The sequence below is a fragment of the Macaca fascicularis genome, chromosome 5, assembly GCF_037993035.2.
Source record: "Macaca fascicularis isolate 582-1 chromosome 5, T2T-MFA8v1.1".
Lineage (NCBI taxonomy): Eukaryota > Metazoa > Chordata > Mammalia > Primates > Cercopithecidae > Macaca > Macaca fascicularis.
In genome coordinates, this window is record NC_088379.1 from 99,515,726 (window position 1) to 99,531,595 (window position 15,870).

Here is a 15,870-nt window from a genome sequence, read left to right on the forward strand (position 1 = left end):
TTCTATCATGTTGGAGACATTTCTTAGATTCTCAGAACTTTAGTTTCCTCATCTGAAAAAATGGAGGTGATGATATAACATCTATTACACAGCATTGTCACTGGAAATGAATGAGATACAGAGTTCAGAGGCTAGGCAAGTGTCTGACATGTACCTGGATCACCAGCATTGCTCCTGTCCCTCCTTGCCCTCATTATAGATTAGAGAATATATTTCTTATATTCTAGAAGTGAATATATTTTCTAGAAGAGAATATATTTTCTTGTATTCTAGAAGTGAAAGGACAAAGGATAAAAATTTTATTCTATCTTCAACTTCCAAATTTTTTTTTGCTTCAAGCTAAAAGGGGAACTATTTTATATGAAAATATTCACATGTAGCTTTCAGAACACATATAAATTTTTTCTTATGACTTTTCCAAAATTATATTTTATGTTAACAATTATTTTTAAAGGGCAACTATGTGCCAGATGTTATTCTAAAGGCTGAGAATATACAAAGAGAAGCAACCATGGAAACTCCACGCCTTCATAATCTTTACCTTTTAGTTAGAGAAGAAACAATTAAAAATTATCTAGGATAATAGCAGTTTTTTGTTAATGCTATGTAACTCAGAATGAGGAGAAAGGGATATAGAATGATCGGGAGAAAAGATTATTATACACAGCATAACCAAGGAAGACTTCCTCCATAGAAGGTGATATTTGAGTGGAGATATAATTGATGGGAAGGAGAAAGTCATGTGAAAGTCTGAGGAAGAAAATTCCAGGCAGAGGAAAGAGCAAGTGTGAAGTCCCTAAGGTAGCCACATCTTCACTGGGCATTGAATGCACCTTATAACTTCTTCTTATGAAAATAAGGTAGCAACTGGCGGGGCGCGGTGGCTCAAGCCTGTAATCCCAGCACTTTGGGAGGCCGAGACGGGTGGATCATGAGGTCAGGAGATCGAGACCATCCTGGCTAACACAGTGAAACCCCGTCTCTACTAAAAACACAAAAAACTAGCCGGGCGAGGTGGCGAGGTGGCGGGTGCCTCTAATCCCAGCTACTTGGGAGGCTGAGGCTGGTGAATGGCGTGAACCCGGGAGGCGGAGCTTGCAGTGAGCCACTGCATTCCAGAGCGAGACTCCGTCTCAAAAAAAAAAAAAAAAAAAAAAAAAAAAAAAAAGAAAAAGAAAAAGAAAAAGAAAATAAGGTAGCAACTTAGGTCAAATTGGCATCTGTAATCAAACTCTTGCATTCTGATGACCATTACCCAAAAGCAAGCACTAAAAAATTAAACTTTGAAAAACCTCACGTTATTTACATACAACGTTCCAAAATCAAATTTCATATTAACTTAGATCTTCGTAATATGGCTTTCTGAGAAAATAGAGAATCAAAATTATAGTTTTAATGCACACAAAAAAGCATGTTCTCTTGGCTATTGTCTCTACCTATTTGTTATCTTTGCTAAATAATAAACCACTCCGAAATTTAGCAATTTAAAACAGTCATTTTATTTTGCTCATGATTTTGTGGATCAGAAACTCTGGAAGGGTTCAGTTGGTCAGTTCTCACTTGGTCGTCATTCATGTGGTTGCAATCAGATGTAGATGGGGCTGCAGCCATCAAGGCTCACCTTGGCTGTGCATCTAAAATGGCTCACTGCCACCACTGGCACTCAATGCTGGTTGTCAGCCGGAAACATGATCAACCAGAATACCTACCCATGGCCTCTTGAACATGGCCTAGGCCTCCTCATAACGTGGAGGCCTAAGGATAAATGGAGTTCGTACATGGCAGCTCACAGTTCCAAACACAAGTGTTCCACTGGTGAAGGTTAAATCTGCCTTGGAATTCACACAATGCCGCTTCTGCGGCATTGCATTGGTAATAAGCAAGTCCGTAAGGTCAGCACAGATGCACCAGGAAGAAATAAAGTAGCCACTTTGTGACAGGAAGATTGTAAAAGATTTGTAGACATATTTTAAAACTGCAACACTACCCTCTGTGTGATAGCAGTACATAGATTATTTGAGAGACAATACGGAAATTCTACATCTTTATTATGAGTTATTTTAATAGAATATGACTTAAATCAATGTAGAGCTCAAAGCACCTCAAATAACTTGTAGTGGATGTGGCAGTTTGCATTTTTCAAAAATTGCCATAACAATATTTCTACTCTCACATGCTCTTTCGGAATCTTCCCTACATGCTCTTTCGGCTGCTTCCCTTCCAAGAGGTAAAATCTCTGTCTCCTAGACTTGAAATCAGACAGTACTTTGTGATGGTCTTGACAAACAAAATGCAACAAAAGTGGCCTTGCATGACTCCCAAGACTGGTTCCTAAAAGGGGATATGGTTTCCACCTGAGCATCTCTCTTGGGAATGCTCATTTTGAAAAACAGTCGCCATGGGGTGAGGAAGCCCAAACCATATGCAGAGGTATGTCAAAATGTTCCAGCCAATGCCCTAGCTAAGGTCTCAGCTGACAGGCAGCATTAGTTGCAAGCCTTCAAGTGACTTCAGCCCCCAGGCTTTACGTCACCCCTAGATGATGCTGAATGTAGCAGAGAAAAGCTATCTCCTGCCACGCCTTTCTCCAATAAGACTCATGAGCAAATTACCATTCTTGTTGTTTTAAGTCATTACGTTTTGGAGTGGTTTGTTTTACAGCAAAAGATAACCATAATAAGTGGCTGTTGTCTAACTTGCTAGGCAGTGCTGCATTTGAAATAAAAAAAGAGATATCTAATTTGCAAATTAATCATTTGTCCTTAAGAATAAGGCAGAAAATGCATTTCAGGTATTTCTTGGAATCTATCAAAATAAAGGCAGATCAGAATGAACATCAGTTCATAGATCCCTCAGGAGCATATCAACTATCAAAGAGATGTAGTGTGGTGAATTTAGTAGTTTTAAAGTTCTGTGACATCAACAACAGCATCTTTGAGCAGATTAATCACAAACATTATGCTACCCACATGGTTAACTTAAGAGAGAGGTCTTTTCTTTGAGGAAGCATGTATACAAGATGCAGTTACAGATAACTAATCTATTCATTCACTCAATAAACATTTATCAAGTTTTTATTATGTTCATGGCACTGTTGTGGGTGCTGCAAATACAGCAGTGATCAAGTCAAACTTTTAGTACTTTATGGAGTTTATATTCTTGGAAATGAGTAGAGACAAAGAAACAATGAACAAATACATAAGTAAAATATACAAAATATCAGCTGGTGATAAACAAAAGAAATACCGGAGGAAGAAGATAGGGAGCAAGGGGAAGGAAGGAAGGAGATAACAATATAGTATGGGAACGGAAAGCCTCATTGAGATGATGAGACTTAAACAAAACTCTGAAGGCAATGAAAGAACCAGCAATAAAGTTATCTGGGAAAAAGATGTTCTAGAGCAGAGAGAAGAGAAAGCACAGAGGCTCTGAAGCAGCAGCATGAGAGTATATTCTAATAAAAGCAAGAAGGCCAGGTTGTTGCTGCTTAAGCAAAGGAGACAATCCTGGAAATAATGGAAGTAGAGAAGGAATCAGACTATAGAGCCTTCTAAGCAAAGACAAGAATTTAGAATTTTACTTTGTATGAGAAGTGAACCTTTTGGAGAGGCTTGAGCAAAAGGATGACATAATATAACAAATTTAAAAGGATTCTTTTGACTGCCAGAGTGAGAAATACAGTATTCTGTATATTACAAAATATACAACATTAACTAATTAGTATTACAGTTTTAATTAACAGACAGCATCCTTATTTTAAGTAGCACTCAAAGTAAAATAACCAGGCAAATGAAAATAGTGGCTTGGACAGAAATAGTAATGATAGAGTAGGAAGAAATGATTGAATCATGATATATTTTGACGTTAAAAAACTAATAGGATTTCCTGATGGACTGGACAGGATATGGCATATGAGAGAAAGAAAAAAATCAAAGATGACTCAAGTTTTTTTAGGTCAAGCTACTAGAAGAATGAAGGTACCATTTATTTAGTTGGTGAGTACAATGTGGGAAGATGCTTTGTTGGGTAGATCAATACCGCTGACATGTTAAGTTTGAGATATCTACTAGACATCCAACTAAACAATGATCATTACAGTCTGGGATTTAGTAGAAACATTATCAATGATCAATTTGGGAGATTTTTCGGTGTCTAGATGATCCATAAGACTGGAAAATTTCATCAAGGAGTCATACTTTTTATGACAACTAACATAAACACTCATAAAGGGCAATCTGATGATAGTTCTCACCCACGATTTCATAGATTAGGGTATATTGGAAAAACATTTCTTATCCCCATGAAGGAATAAGAGATAAGAAAACTGACTTAAGAGTATTGAATTATTCCTTAAATTGGTAATTCCACAGCATAGCATTTTGTGATATGACATCTGTACCTGGTATTCTCTTTGCCTGAATATATTAACAAATTAGTGTTGTGAAAACATTAAATTGTTACTTCAATTCAGTTATTTGAAGAAAATCTTGCTTGATTATATGGTTTGTTTCTCTGCCTAACTTCCTAATAAAGTGTTTCTCTTGATAAGTGCTGTTATCTACCACAAATGACATGCCCAGACAGAAAGAAAGCAGAAATTGCAGATTATTGAAGTAAGCCAATGGATTTGCTTATTTGGGTCTACTTAAATACAGCACATTACAATCAAAATTACCACAGTTCGGCCTGATCCTTAGATCACTTTCAACTTGTACGCACAAGTGCCAGTGTTGTTAGTCACATTTCTTTTCTATATTCCACAGAGTGAATTAAACCAGATTACCTAATATAAATAATCTGAGTTATCAACCTACTAAAAATACAAACTTAAAAGTCCCTTTATGGTAGAACTTCAGCTTAGAAGTTCTGTATCAGCCAATGTTTACAAAGAGGCTGTCAAAGAAGTTTAAGAGATGGAAATGCCAAAAAGATCAGCCCCTTGACTGATTTCCATGCAGTGAATACAGTGCAAATTGAAGGGTGGTATTTTAAAACTAGCAGCTAAGACATAATTTTTTAAAGAACTATTGTTGCTGGTATATATCCCCCTATTTTTTTTTTTATCATGTTCAGAAAGTTTTCAGCATATGGGTTGCTGGATCTCCGGACTGGGGGGCAGGGGAGAAGTGCACATGGACAAATCAAGGTCATCATTAACATTTAACACTCTGAGAGAAAGATTGAGATTCACCTATTCACCCTTCTCTCTTCATTTAGCCCTGGTAGAGCTCAAGAGGGCAATGAATTAAATTTATTCCAGACGGCCTGGGGTTTTAGCTACTGTGAGTGACAGACTAGTGTTGGAAGAAGCTATGAAAGAGTATGCCAATCTGGGGTTACACCCCATCAACACAAGGAAAATGAATGAAAGTTAAACACACATACATTTCAAGCCAGTAAGTTTACGGCAGTGTGACTAAAAAGTTGAAGGTTAAAATATTAATTTGTATACACTTATCTGAAAGTTTCAAACTTATGAACTCACATAAAAATTTGACATTTTGCTGTACCAAATTTATAAGGAATGCTTTGGTGAAAGCCGGTATGCATCTATGTTTCTTTTGTCATGCATAAAACACAAAGCTATGGTACAATTCTGTTTAATTAGGGCCTGGCTTTGTACAAAGGATGCCACAGCATTATAATAAAAGCCACCAGATGTCACTGTTACAGATTATGTTCAAGTATATGCTAAACTGAAAATATGTGAGCTTTTCATTAGTCAGTTTAAAGCAATTTTGGGTTATAATTTTGCCAGCATGGAAATAGTGTGATTGGGCTTTATTAATTTGTAGAAATTATTTCCTCCAAGAGTCTTAGCTTCTCTATAATTATTTTCATTACTTTTAGAGTGGCTCTAAATTTAGGGAATAGGAAACATTTTCTCAACAGGAAGGTTTACTACACATGAGTGAGTTGCTATCAGAAGTTTTGTTTTGAAAGACTTTATATACAAACAGGACAATTTAGAAAGGTGTAAAGGTGGATTGGTGCGAAGGTGCACAAATAATTCTCCAGTCCTGTGATTTTCTTTCTTTTTTCTTTTTTTTTTTTTTTGAGACTGAGTCTCGCTGTGTCGCCCAGGCTGGAGGGCAGTGGCGCGATCTCGGTTCACTGCAAGCTCCGCCTTCCGGGTTCACGCCATTTTCCTGCCTCAGACTCCCTAGTAGCTGGCACTACAGGCGCCCGCCTGTGATTTTCTTATTTCAACAGGATCAAGTATTTGGTAGAGGGCTGAGCTTAGCGATCTTTCTGCCTTTGCCTCTGTTTTGAAACCTAGATCTTCCTTACAACATGAAGTGGGAAAGATGATTGATTTGGCATGTAATTGAGTATATATGTTTCACATCCCACAAAACTCGTTGTTAAACAGGAGATCTGAGACTAATTAATAAAATTTAAGCAAAATTTTTTCTTCTTTTCTTCCGAGATGGAGTCTCACTCTGTAGCGCAGGCTGGAGTGTAGTGGCACGATCTCGGCTCACTGCAACCACCACCTCCCAGGTCCCGGTTCAAGCAATTCTCCTGCTTCAGCCTCCCAAGTAGCTGGGATTGCAGATACGCTCCACCATGCCCAGCTAATTTTTTGTATTTTTAGTAGAGACGGGGTTTCACCTTGTTGGCCAGGCTGGTCTTGAACTCCTGACCTGATCTGCTAGCCTTAGCCTCCCAAAGTGCTGGGATTACAGGTGTAAGCCACCATGCCCCGCCTAAAATTTGAGGAAAATTTTATCTATTCTATGTATCTTATATATAAGCTATGTGTTTCTTTATGTAGTAGCCTCACATAGACCACATTTCTATTTGGCCTAAGTGAAACAGAAGATTTAATGATGAGAACTTGTCCTGGAAGCAGATTAATGAGAGAGATTTTGGAGCATGCTAGGGTTTGGGACATCTGGCAATTTACACCCGTTAGGGGAGTATTTACACCATCTACAAATAGAGCTTTATCTAATGATGTGACTGTGTTGTGATACATGCTGAACTCAGGTTGACTGATTGAAATAAAGATCTTGCAGGACCTCCAATGCAGTGCTATTTTTAGGAGCTGATTTTGTAAAAGAAGAGACCATACAGGTAGATGGTAAGGGATTTCATTACTTTATAAGTATTATTTTAATCCTACTGAATTTATGTTGGTATGTTGCCATAGATCAGCAAAATTTATAAAGAAAAGGAAAGAAAAATTGCAGGAAAGTTTTAAGAGGTGAAAACGTCCCTAGCTGACATAGAAACAAGTAGTGACAGCCACAAAACCTGTCTGGTGTATTTACCCCATTGTGGAATGTTGTTAACATATGGAGAGCTTGGCCCTTTTGCTGTCAGCCCAGGGCAAGGGATGAACCATCCAAGTAAAATCAAGTTTGTTCTTCAATAGATACAAAGTATTTTCCCAACGAGATGCCTAATAGTCTAGGCAAAAAGCTGTTGGGTGACTAGGCTGACATTGTTAAATGTAATTTTTTATACGTTTTAACAGTAGTTAAAAAAAAAACACAGGGGTAAGTTGACATATGATTATCTTAGAACTGTTAACATGTGGGATGTCAGTAAAAATCTCCCATGCTAGCCTTTTCTATTTAAAGATAATAAAGGCAGTCAAGAGTGGAAAGAATCAATCACCTGAGCTTCTCATTTTTTTGCTTTTCTGCAAAGATTTTCAGTTCCAAGCCTGTTATGCTTAAATTTCCCAAACAATGTTTAAAAAATTCAGTACTCAGGAACTGGATTAGCTTCAGACTATTGGCCTATTTGGAAAGGTTTAATGCGCATATCTACTTCCTGGGGGCTTCACAGTCTTTTCACACTGGGAGGGAGAGGAAGGAAGAATAGTTCTGTTCAATCTGATGAAGAAAAAAAATCTCTGATCTCTAGTTGCATTTCCCATTGTTCTTTTTGTTGTTGCTTCTGTTTTGTTCAGGGGCTAATCTCAACAATAATAATTTAGACAAATTAGGAAGGTTTGTCAGAACAGAGCACCTTACATGCCTAGAAATTAAGCTAAAATTTAATTTCCCAGATTAACATGTGCTTTGCTCTTACAAGATAAGGCTACATGCCGAGAGAGAAGAGAGAGTCAAGTAACTTTATCACTTTATAGCCAACTGCTTTCCATTTTTGTATGGCCAAGAAACAGTGGAGATGGAGTTCCAAATTCTAGTTGTTACCTTGCTTGATACAAAGCACAAAGTCAAATGAGTGCCTAATCATCAAATCACTCTTATTTTATCTTCTTAAGTCCCCTTAGCTGTCTTTGCTGTCCTTCCATTATTCTCTAGGTCATAATACGAGCCCTGATTACCTCAAAGACCATCAGCAGAGCCCTATTCTCCACCTCCACGTCTGCTTATAGCTTTTAAACTCACATCTACCTCTGAGCTTTATATATATATAAACAAAGAAATTTTATTTTCGAAAAGAAAACCTTAAATATTTCATCCAAGGATGACAATGAATATTGATGTTATTTTGCTGTACACATTTTCATGTATATAACGTTACTGCGAATTGTCTTAATTAGTAGAGTTAGGTTTTTCCACATATTCCATTTGTAACAGCGTTTAAGCAAGTGTAAGATTTAGAAAATTTTATTTATTACACAATTGACAATTATCATCCTTTACTTATGTTCATGTAAGTTCGTGATTACATCACAACTGTCCTGAAATGTATCCCTTGCCTAAGTTCTTCATTGTAAATATCTAGTTGCTTTTCAACACACTCTGTTGTCCATTTTGTGAACTAGTTTTTGCTCATAAGTCATGTAAGCTGCTGTGGGAGGCTGGTTTTCTTGCCCCATTGTCTGTTTCTAACCTCTCAATTTCACTTTGAGGAATGACTTAAACTACAGTGGTGCTAGAAATTCTAAATAGAAGAGACTATTCCATAGCAATGTGGTTGGGAGTTTGTTGCTATCTATGCTGTTGTCTAATGAGTTATCTAATGAGATAACTCATTAGATTAACCTTCTTATTAAAAAAGAAGCCTGTGCCTGCACTTTCCAAGATGCAGCCTGCTTGCAAATTTGCCCGATGAATAAAAGGACATCGAGCAAGAATGGAAAGTCAAAACAAATATACTGAAAATCACTAGTGCTCAAGTTGCAAACTGTTGGAATAAATTTAAGGCAACTGCTAACTACCTAAGAAAAAAAAAATTCCAGGATTTACAATGGAGGAGAAGAAGCTAGATCTAAAATCCTGATTTTTGACTTTTGAGATTTACTTTTTCCTTGGGAATTCCTAACTAATTTAACCTGCTCCCATGATGATACCCACTAGTAGAGGTAGGAGGCCACGAGTTCTCATCTACCCTTTAATTCCTCACAACACAACTGATCCAAGGCTGGAGCGTTCAAATATGAAATTACTCAAGGTAGAAAAATATTTAATGTGAGATAAAATGACATAATGCAAAGTAATCTTCAAAATCTAAATTATCTAAATCCAATTTCAAGGCCTCCTGAGCTCTGCTGTCTAATACACTAGCCATTAGCCACGAGTGACTATTAAGCACTTGAGATATGCACAGTCAAACCTGAAATGTGCTGAAAGTATAAAATGCATACTGGATTTCAAAGACTTAGTACACAAAAGAATGTAAGATCTCATTAATAATTTCCATACTGAATACATATTGAAATGATAATATTTTAGACATATTTGGTTAAATACAATATAAAATGAAAATTATGTTTTCTGTTTATTTTTAGTTCATTTTAAAGTGGTTACCAGAAAATTTTAAATTACATATGTGATTTTTACTATATTTCTATTGGAAAGTGCTCTAAAGCAATGCTTCAGTAATGTTCTTGCCTTTTCCTCAGCCTGTCCCCCTCATAGAAACTTTTAGAAATGTATTGGCTTAGATTTAAGATTCTGGACTTAAGCAGACCTGAATTTATATTCCAATTCTCCACTTAATAGCTGAGTGACTTTGGACATATTACTTAAACTTTATGCCTCAATTTCCCCAGCTATACAATAGAGATAATAATATATTGCCCACCTACATCATATGGTTACTGTGAAGGTTAAATTAAAACTTTAAATTTCTTATTTTCTTCAAACATAAGAATTACTCAGTTATAATTATGTGCTTCATAATGTATATTCCTGCTATCCAGGGACTCTCCTTAATGTTCCTACATTCATCATGTCTAGACTTACGAGAGTAAAATGTCAAGAACACTAAATATTATTCCCTTCCCTGTGTGAATAAAGCATGTCTTATTTTTACTGGATAGCTGATATGGTTTGGATCTGTGTCCCTACCCAAATCTCATATCGAATTGTAATCTCCACTTTGGAGGTGGAGCCTGTGGGAGATGACTGGATCATGGACACCGATTTCCGCCTTGGCACTGTGTCACAATAGTGAGTGAATTCTCATGCGATCTGATTGTTTAAAAGTGTGTAGCTTCTCCCCCACCGCTCTTCTTCCTGCTTCAGTCATGCAAAGTGCTCACTCCCACTTTGCCTTCCACCATGACTGAAAGTCCCCTGAGGCCACCCCAAAAGCCGAGCGGAAGTCACTATGCTTCTCATATAGCCTACAGAAACATGAGCCGGTGAAACATCTTTTCTTTATAAATTACCTGGTCTCAGGTATTTATTTATAGCAGTGTGAGAACAGACTAATACAATGGCTGACACACAGGATAACAACTTTTTTTTTTTTTTAATTATACTTTGTGTTCTAGGGTACATGTGCACAATGTGCAGTTTTGTTACATATGTATACATGTGCCATGTTGGTGTGCTGCACCCATTAAGTCGTCATTTACATTAGGTATGTCTCCTAATGCTATCCCTCCCCCCTTCCCCCTCCCCACAATAGGCCCCGGTGTGTGATGTTCCCCTTCCTGTGTCCAAGTCTTTTCATTGTTCAATTCCCACCTATGAGCGAGAACATGCAGTGTTTGGTTTTCTGTTCTTGGGATAGTTTTCTGAGAATGATGGGTTTCCGGCTGCATCCATGTCCCTACAAAGGACACAAACTCATCCTTTTTTATGGCTGCATAGTATTCCATGGTGTATATGTCCCACATTTTCTTAATCCTGTCTGTCATTGAGGATAACAATTTTTCAAAAAAGGTCAAGCCTAATCATCTGGATGTAGCCTACTTACAAGAATAGCTAGGTGAACAATGTTCAAATTAGAAATATACAAGTAAATATAGAACAGTTGGTTTATTACATAAATTTAACAACATAAATCATATAATATTGAAGAAGAAATTTGATGTAAAATATCATCAACTAATGTGACTAAATATTTCACTGAATAAACTGCCTTGCTTTGTTTTTTAATGGAATTGTCTAATATAATCCAGCATTCAAAATTAGAATCAGCAGAAACAATGTTTATAATATAAAATATTACTTTACTCATATAAAAAAAACTATGGTGGCTCTGCGTTTGGAACACTGCTTTAAATTTGTTTGCCAAACCTAAAGTATGCATAATAAAATGAGGGATTATTAAGCTCATAGCAAATAAAATAAACAAGAAGAACGAAATGTTTTCTGAATAATTACAAAAAGAGAAAAGCCCAAGAGTGGGGAAAAGGAAAACTCAACGTGGTTATCACCTGTAAGGGTGATAAGTAGGGACTGAAGGCACAGGTTCGATTATGATGAAGGGCATCACCTTATTTACTAAAATCTTTACTTCTAAAAGTAGTAGTCAATTCTAGAAATTTGAAAGAGGCAACTTAATGTGTATTAAATACTATGGGTACTTAACTTGGTATATCATCCCAAGAAATAATATAGAAAATGGTTTAATATGTAGGGGTTTAAACTAACTGATGAATGCTGAAGCTAAAACAGTACTTTTTTAAAGGAAAGTAGAGATGCTCTAGAAATTACGTCATGAGGGCTGCTATACCCTTCATCTTAAACATGTTTTTGTGCCATTATTAGTGTTACAAAGAGTAATCCTATCCTGGGATACAGGCAGAAAGTTCTCAGTTAACTATATAGAAGAGACAGAAGGCAGGTATCTAGAACTTAGACTAAACTTCAGAGACACAGTCACTTGACTGAAGATATGAAGAAAAAAATGCTGTTTAGCAACAGACTGGGGTAGACACAGGCTGTGGCAAAGGCCACAAGGTGGGAGGTCTTAGGTGGCGCACTGCACTTTTCCCTATAGGCAGGTTGAGCCCAGCAGCACTACATCCAGGAGAAGCCTACTTAGAATCCAAGTCAGAGAGCCAGAGGTGATTGGAGAGGAGTGTCGTAACAACTTGCCTGGTGGTCAGACACGGGATTCCAGTTTCTTAGTGGTGTGGAAGACAAAAGACTATTAAGAATTAGGAAGAACCTCGGTCTTAAGTGGATTGCAGCTATAGGCTAGTGGTTCTCAACTGGGAGTGATTTTGCCCCATCCCCAACCCTCTCCCCGCAGAGACATTTGGACATGTATGAAGATATTTTTATTGTCACAGTTGTGGGTGGTGGGTGCTTCTAGCATCCAGTGGGTAAAGACCAGGGATGCAAAATATCCTACAACCCACTTGACAACCCCTTCACAACAAAGGGTTATCTGGCCCACAATCACAACAGGACTGACACTCTAAGTAGATTTCCAAGATGAAACTTGAACAGGCTGGGTGTAGTGGCTCACGCCTATAATCCCAGCACTTTGGGAGGCCAAGGTGGGTGGATCACCTGAGGTTAGGAGTTCGAGACCAGCCTGGACAACATGGTGAAACCCCGTCTCTACTGAAAATACAAAAATTAGCCAGGCGTGGTGGCTTGTGCCTGTAATCCCAGCTACTCAGAAGGCTGAGGCAGGAGAATCACTTGAATCCGGGAAGCAGAGGTTGCAATGAACAGAGATGGCGCCACTGCACTCCAGCCTAGGCGACAGGGTGAGACCTATCTCAAAAAAAAAAAAAAAAAAAAAAAACTTGAACAGAGAATAGCACTGAAGTCCAAAATAGATTACAAAGTGGGAACCGGGTGTCAGCATGAAGTAAACTCAAAAGAGATCAGGCCCAGCCTCGCAACAGGTATGAGCTGACACTACATTCCCATGTATTGGGCCAGAACTGCTATGAGGCATTGTGTTATAGGTGAAGAAAACAAATCTACATTCAACTCTAAGTCTCCCAACTACTAGCTCTGTGGCCCAAAACAAGTTATATAACCTTGACATTCTTGTCAGTAAAATCCATATAATAATACCAGATCATAGGGATACTGTAAATATCACCAAGGTAATGTATCTAAAATGCCTGCCAGGGTACTTAGAACATACTGGAACAGCAACAAAGTTGCTGCACCTAACACAAAACATACAAATTATCTATGCCCTTGGCAAATCAACAAAATTCTCTACATCTAAATCTAATGAACGTTTAAAAGTACTTAACCAACTTGCCCTCTCAGTAACACTGGATGCTATGTACCACTTTGCTTTTGAAACTCTGCTGCTGGCTTCCATAATACTAAATTTTAGAGTTTTCTTTCTAGTTCTCTAACTGTTCTCAAAAGTCTTAAGTGACTCTGTATTAATATAGGCTTTAAAGGTTGTAGTTCAGGGCCTTTTCTTCTACCCACTCTGCATACTCTTCCTAAGTAATCTCCTGTACTCTTTCTTATTGCTACATTTACCTCTGATACCTCTAGTCCGAGTATTTCTTGTATGTTCCAGAAGCACTTGAAGCTCACTATTTCGCAACCAACAACATAAATTCAACTTCTCTACTGTGTTCCCTGGTTCTCTGTTCCCACATTTCTTGCCACACTGGATTGTAACTTCTGTTCTCTTATCTGTTTTCCCAACTAGATGCAAGTAAGCTCTGTGGGGACAGGAGTAGTGCCTATCTTGTTAACACATAACCCCACTGCCCAGCACATAAACGCATGAATATAAAGTTAAAATTGACTTCCTTCTCAGTGACTCCATTCCTATTTAATTGTGGGGCACATGGAGTCCAGACAACTGTCTAGGAAGCAGAGCTACACCTATAGAAAAATTTCTGCCTTTCAGATTAATAATTATTTTTATTTATTTATTTTTATTTTTTTTGAGACAGAGTTTCGCTCTTGTTGCCCAGGCCAGAGTGCAATGGCACGATCTCGGCTGACCACAACCTCTACCTCCCCGGTTCAAGCGATTCTTCTGCCTCAGCCTCCTGAGTAGCTGGGATTACGGGCATGCACCACCACGTTGAGCTAATTTTGTATTTTTAGTAGAGACAAGGTTTCTCCATGTTGGTCAGGCTGGTCTTGAACTCCCAACCTCAGGTGATCCACCCGCTTTGGCCTCCCAAAGTGCTGGGATTATAGGCATGAGCCACCGCGTCTGGCCCATAATTCTAAACACTATAGAGAGTTGGAAAGATGGTTCTTGAAACTCACTCTGATTAAAAAGAAAAATACATGTTTTTAAGTGTTTGGATCTACAATAACACCCTTATTTAGCCTGGTTGTCTTAAATGCTTGGCCCAGTACTGGGCATGTAGTAAGCACTCAACAGTCAACAGTTGTTTAAATAAATTACTTAAAATTTGAAAATATTCAACTTTTTTTCATAAAAATTTAGGAATATTTCTTATTTTTCTATATTCACAAAACTACAATGTATAGAAGACATGGTTTCTCATCAATTTTATGTGGCATTACCAAAGCTCTCAGGTACTTTGATAGCATATTTACTTTAAACATTACAGGGATGTCAATAGTATGTGTAAATTTAAGCCATTTAATTTTAAATTTGTTGCATTTGATTTGTAGAAAAAGATTATCAGATTTTTTTAAATCTTGAGGTCAGTAAATATAACCATACACCATAAATTTGCCAACAATGAACAAGTATTGATCTACATATACACAGAGGAGATTTCTGAGCCTTTGTAATATTGGCAAAATGTATATCCTTCTATAAAGGAAATGTTGTAATAAAGTAGTAATATATTCATAAGAGTTACTTCCACATTTAAAACAGCAGTTTGAACCTTTATAAAAGAAAGTTTTTTAAAAAAATTATCATAAGTCATTTGTGTAGCATTTTATTTTACAAAACACTCTCACATTTATTGCATCATGTTAGACATTTAATACAGACATAATTCCTTATAACCAAAATTGAACCACTGTATTATTGAAAACACATTTTCTTTTTGTTTTTAAGGAGAAGTCTAGGAGTTGGGTGAAGCTAAATGAGATGTGTTGTGAAATAACACAAATATTTCAAAGAAATATAAAACTAAAACCGATAAGATTAAAATCATTTTGCATCATCGTGTTTCATATGCCATATGTTAAACAGTTCCCTTTATGGAAACACTTAGGTTTAAGAGAAGTGTATATCTTATTACACCCTCTGAAAATTTTTATTTAACAAACAAACAAATAAAAAGATACCTGATGCTTGAATTAAAGGTCAATGAAACAGTAAAGACCCATGGGTCAAGCACAAAGAAGCCACAATGAAGTTGGACATCTCTGGTCTCAGAGTTTAATTTGCCATACATAACCATAGTTAGCATACACTTTCTACACAGTTTGTAGCAATCAGATACATATTTAATGTGGTTTCATTATATCTTACAAATGTTGGCATAGAATAATCTCCCCAGGGTATTCAGTGAATAATAGAAAAGAGAAAATGATGAGCACATTTAGCACATGCACCCACAACCTCATGATAAAAGGCAGCATTCCCCCCATACAGCACCTGTTGTCATAGCTGGTTTAATTACTTTTCATTGTAGTCAGCAGTCTGAAATATTTATCATGGAGCCTATAATTTCCCAAATCCAAAACTGACAACTACTCAAGTGACTATAGGAACTGAAATTTTACTAACCCTTTTTATTTCTATGCTTCATTTGCAACATCAAAGGTGCTA